The following is a 6,000-nucleotide window of genomic DNA, read 5'->3' on the forward strand; positions in this document are numbered from 1 at the left end:
TCTTCCCAATTAGGCTGCTACATTTATTCTAATCATGAGCTACCTTACTCTTTTCTCACATGACTAAAGAGTTTTCTGCTTAGTCATTTTTTTTAGCAGAGGTACTTTGGTTTCTTTTCACCATCTCAAATATTTTTCTCCATCATATTTTGATCCCATCTAGTAACCCTTGAGACTCTTAGCAATAACCACTGAGGTTTATGGTTACACAATCTATGTGTTTATGATCTTAGCCTCGTGTCACTACGTGCTAAGTGAAACCCTAAATTCAATACCTACCATGAATTGACGGTAATCCATTACATTTGTAGTTGTATCATGAAATCTCTTTCTTTGGTGTGATTCTTATGAAATTGTTACTAACCATGACATTTTTTCCCATAGAATCCAGTTTTAATATTTTGAGATTTCACAAACAAACATTTCCAACAAGTCACCACAAATACATCCCAACCTACTTGTTCAACAGACCACATTGGTCTCACAGGTACTTCATTTGGTTTCGGTCTTATGTCAAGGTCCGGGATCCGAAACTGAAGCGAAAGCCACCCTTTTAAGCCTTATCAAAAGATGCCTTTTAACACTTCTTAACAAGTGTTTGATCGTAATTCGACGGGAATCCATACAGACACTTTATAGTCTCTCTTGACTTTGAAGGAAGAGATTCGTGCCCAGGATCCACTGTTTTTTGTCTACATTGACATCACATATTCCCTCATATATATATTTTTTTCTCTCTTTATCTTTTGACACTCTATGCACGAAAATCTTTTGATTTTCCAAAAGTCTGGTTCGGTTCGATACATGCTATTTACTCTCGTATAGCTTTGGGTCTCAAAGAAATTCTTAATCAATGACTGACGTGGCTCTTCTAATATCTTTGATTCTATCTCATGATAACGACTATGTTAAAAGATATGATGATGAGTCAGCCGAAAGGTCAACAGTTCAAAAGGTGATATGATGGAAAGGCACGTTTGACGGCATAGTATTTCTCTCTCATGCGTAATTATCGGGGTTGCTAACGGTCACAAATCAGTCTATTCAGGAAACGTTTCACATTTTGAGAGGATTTGGGGGCTGATTCTTGTCTCTCCTCTACCAAGTATAAAGGGATTGTTCCAAAATCACTTTACCACTTTACAGAAATCCAAAATCAAAAAGCAACCTAAGCCAATTTATCCTTTACTGTTCATCTTCTTCAACCCAACATTCAACAATGGCAGATTCTTCATCTGTTCATGACACTTCTTGTCGCACCCACATTCTCCCTATTTGACCTCAACAAAGCCTGGTGATTGACCTAAACCCTCTTGTCTACGATCATTACATCTATCCCATCGTGGAGTGTCTCAAATACTCTCCACTGGTTATCGCCTTGTCGAAGGTGGAAATCGTACCCATGGAATGTCTTTCCCAGGCATTCTCCACTGCTCATTATGACAAGTCAGTGGATAGAATCTACTTCGATATTCTTTCCAACAAGACCTCCATATCCAAGCAACGTTTTTGCTAGCTTCTAGGGTTTGAACCTGATGAATCAAGGGTTGACCCTGACTCAATCTCTATGGGACAGTTATTCTCAATGTTCTACAACATGGGCTACATAGAAATCCTCACTATATTAACGAAGTTTAAAAAGTCATGTCTTCCTCCTCAATGGAACGGCTTCTTCACTATTCTATTCAAGGGATTATCTGAGAGAAGTGCTGGTTCTGATGGGGCTAGTAAATTGTTCATGACCATTCTCTACGGGTTGTACAATGGGATCAACCTAGATTATTGCTCGGTTCTCTGGCAACAGCTAATTCAAAGCCTTGCCTCCTCATCACGTCATACTGAAGTGTCCTATGCCAGATTTTGGACGCTTATCACCAGATGGTCAATGGACAAGCTTCATGTTCCAACCGTCGCCGATTCCCCCCTCTCCTCAATCAGTGTCTTCCACACCACCAAGATAATTGTCAATGATCCCACCAAGTTCTCTTTCATTGGATCCATTCCGGACTCTATGTACGCCGGTGTGTCAAAGGCGAGCATTATCATGAAGACCTACAAGGAATTTCGTCCTTCGGGTCCAAGGGAGCTGACTGCAGAGATGGTTCAACCCATCAATGACGCAGATAAACCACCTGCCAGGGGAAAGAAACCAGATAAAGTGAAACGTAAGAAACAGGCTCAAGGGGCGAAGGGTCCTTCTCCTAAGAAGCGAAAACCCTCAAAGATAGATCAATCCCCCCACCAAAACGGAAGAAAAACCAGCCAAGGAGGAAACTAATTCTCGCTTCTTCCTCAAGCGATTCAGAGGCTGAGAAGTCTGACTCAGTGGAATCAGCTCAAGGTGAAACTCCTCCCTATTTGCCTTCACATGAGGTACCAGTTTCATCCAAACCTATTTCTCCTCCTCCTACCACCATACCTATTTCCACTCCCCCCATAACCTCTTCTATCCCTATACCACCCACTTCTATTCCTATACCACCACCTGTTTTCACTGAAGCCACCAAACCAACTATCAGTGAGGTTCAAACCAACGTATCTGATATGGGGGATCGAACTTCAGCACCTGAAACCACCTTCACCACAGAGCCATCTTCTATACCTGCACCTACCCCTACCACTGAACCTCCCACTTCACCGTTATCTCCCACTCCCTCAGCAGAAACCGAGACATTTTTGGGTGGGGAGAATATAACCTTTGATTCCACATACAACAGCCCTTACTGGATCCAAAGCGATGATGATGATGATGCTCCCATCACCAAAAAGCACGTCAAAGAACTTCATGAGAAAATTAAAAATCTCATCGCTTCTTCCTCTTTCTCTTGGTCGCATGTGACAGAGGTTGCTATTCAGAGAATGGTGGATGACTTCACCAACAAACACGAAGCTTCCATCACCTCTGCCACTGCTGCCATTGATTCATCCTCAAAGGCATGCACTGCTGCGACCGAAAAAGTTGAAAAACTATTCAAAGATGTTAACATTTTTCTAAAGTCTTTGCAGGGGGCTACCGAAACCAATACAGAGAGGGTCAATTATGCCATCACGAAGCTGACCACTTTGTTTGCCACTGAACAGCAGAACTTTACTAGTCTTCAACAGAGTCTTGAAGCAGACCATAAAACCTTCTAGTCCAGCATTGACGAGCGTCTCTCCAAACTACAACAGGATCTAGCCACAGAAAACTCTCTGATGGATGCCCTTGATCGCAAAACATCTACGCTTATAGCCAAGAACCTTCTTCTTTCTCAATCAAGGAAGGAGGTTGATACTCTTCTGTCAGAGCGAGCAATGATTAAGAGTTGTGTTTCGGATGTCCACAGCGCCATTACAAACATCCTTTAAGCGCATGACCCAATTCTCAACTACTCGGTGAGGCGAACCCTGCATGAGAAGCCGGCTCCTATGCTTTCCATACTCAGCCAAATTGAGGGGCTTCCTGAGACTTTGGCCTATCCAAAACAAGGGGGAGAAGACAGCTCAAAAGGAAATAATCAATCTCAACCTCCTCCTGTTTCCACTGCTCAAACCAAAACAACCGAACCACCAACTGGTCATGCATCAGGTTCGGGTACTAAAGATAAAGGCAAGAAGGTTACTGGTGATAGTGATGAAGATGAAGATAAAGAAACGATTGCAGAGATCTTGAAGAGGCAGGCCAGGGAAAGTGAACTGAATCCGAACACTCGAGTCGCTAGGGAGGCCGAGGCAAATGAAAGGAGGATGAAGGAGGCTCATGATCTCCTTCAAAGTCGAAGAACATTGTTCCCTCCTTGGACTCTTGAAAAGCTTATCAAAGAAGCAAACGAGTCTCCAAGTCTCCTCTGGCTAGAACCTGTTATCTCACTGGATCGAGATAACTCTGTCGACTCACAGTTTGACATGCCCCTGACCAGAAAGGCCTTCATCTTTCATGCCTTCGACCACATTGCTGAAGTACCTCATCCACACCCAAAGGTTGACACGGAGTTGATTGATTTCTACCTGAGGTATGCTTAGCCTCAGTATAAAACATGGAGTGCACAGAAAATCATCAACGTCCGGGTTCTCAAACCTGCAAAAGAGGGCAACTTTATCAATGTTCGATTCAAAATCTTGAGGGGATCAGAGAAAACCGAACATGCCATTTCTCTTGCTGATCTTCCCAACTTAAATCCTCATGATTGGATCATTCTGCATAATATCCTCCACACTAATGAATAGGAATATGAGCCGATCATTGATCACTTAAAAAGGATGTTGGGTTGCTATGTCATGGAAGTTGCCAAGCTGGATCAAGAAATCGCTAGTGTCCTCAGAAAGAAGCCTACCGACGCCCCAGTCGGTTCTGCAAGTGATTTGAACAAAATATAGATGGGGAGGATTGACTTGAAGCGAAAATCGGTCACGTTCACAAGAGGAGAAGGCCATAAGTGGTTGTTTGCCTTAGCAGATAAACATCTTTACTCTACAGCTTGTCTGGAACATGTTCTTGGGATCATCCATCGATGCAGGCAAACCTCTGACAGTGACAAGAAATACTTCAACGATATGATCCAGTGGTATATTCGGTTTAGGGTAACTCTTCTCACCATCATTCCTTGCTTATTCAAAGTTACAAAGAAGGCTGATGCTACTGTGTCTAGTAAGCCGTAGTTGAGTCTCGCCCCATTTGACGCAAAGGGGGAGATTGTTGGGTGTATGGTGTTGCGTCTTGGGCTCGGCTCTTAGCCCTGTTTTGTATCAGGATTGGGCCTGTCCATCCGTGTTTTATTTGTTAGGGTTTGAGTATTTATAGATGCTTGCATGCATCTTAGTATGTAAGATATCAGAGATAATTTCATAGCGTTTATTGTTCTTATCGATTATAACCCTAAAGCCTCTACAGTGGAAGTTCTTTGTCGAGCTCTGTTGAGTCTTGAATCATTTGAATCATTAAGCATACTGTTGATTCCATCTCTTGTTTATTACTTTGTTTGAATCATTTTGCCAAACCTGTGTAAGATCTAAACGATCTAAGAGATTAATATCTCATCAGTCCGCTCACTCTGCCCATCTATCTGCGGATGGAATGCTATACTGAAATGCAACCTCATACCTAGTTCCTCGTGGAACTTCTGCCAAAAACGGGAAGTAAATTGGACATCCCAATCGGAAACTATGGAAACTGTAACCCCATGGCGAGAGACAATATCGCAGACGTATAGGTCAGCCAACTTCTCCGCCGACGAACTCTCCTGTATAGCTAGGAAATGGGAACTATTGGTCAATCGATCCACGATGACCCATATAGCGTCGAATCCCCTTGCCATTCTTGACAATTTCGTGATGAAATCCATCGCGATCCGTTCCCATTTCCACATGGGAATCTCCAGAGGCTACAACTTACCATGCGGCCTCTAGTGGTCGGCCTTGACCATCCTGCAGGTCAAGCACCTCTCAACATACCCAGCGATATCTCGCTTCATACCAGGCCACCAACAACTCAAACTCAAATCACAATACATCTTGGTATCCCCCGGGTGAATAGAAAAACGAGACTTTTGAGCCTCCTTCATCACTATCTGCCTAACTCCTCTAGTCATCGGAACCCAAACCCGACCATATCGAGTCAATAGCCTGCGGCTATCCTAAACAAACCGGGCGCTTTCGCCCTTAATCCTTTCCAATTTCTAGTTCTCCGGTTTCATACCCTCGATCTGAGCATCCCTGACCAAACCCACCAGCGGGGAATCCACCGCTATCCTCATACATCTGGTTGGGGTAGAAGGCCCAGCTGACTTGCGGCTCAAAGCGTCCGCAACCACATTCGCTTTACCAGGATGGTAAAGGATCTCGCAATCATAGTCCTTGAATACATCCAGCCACCTGTGTTGCCTCATATTCAAGTTCGGATGATCTATTATGTGTCTCAAACTCTTGTGATCCGTGTCTATGGTACAATGGACCCCGTACAGATAGTGCCTCCAAATCATGAGAGCGAAGACCACCGCTCCCAGCTCAAGATCGTGTGTTAGG

This window comes from Lactuca sativa, chromosome 7 (genome assembly GCF_002870075.4).
Source record: "Lactuca sativa cultivar Salinas chromosome 7, Lsat_Salinas_v11, whole genome shotgun sequence".
Classification (NCBI taxonomy): Eukaryota; Viridiplantae; Streptophyta; class Magnoliopsida; order Asterales; family Asteraceae; genus Lactuca; species Lactuca sativa.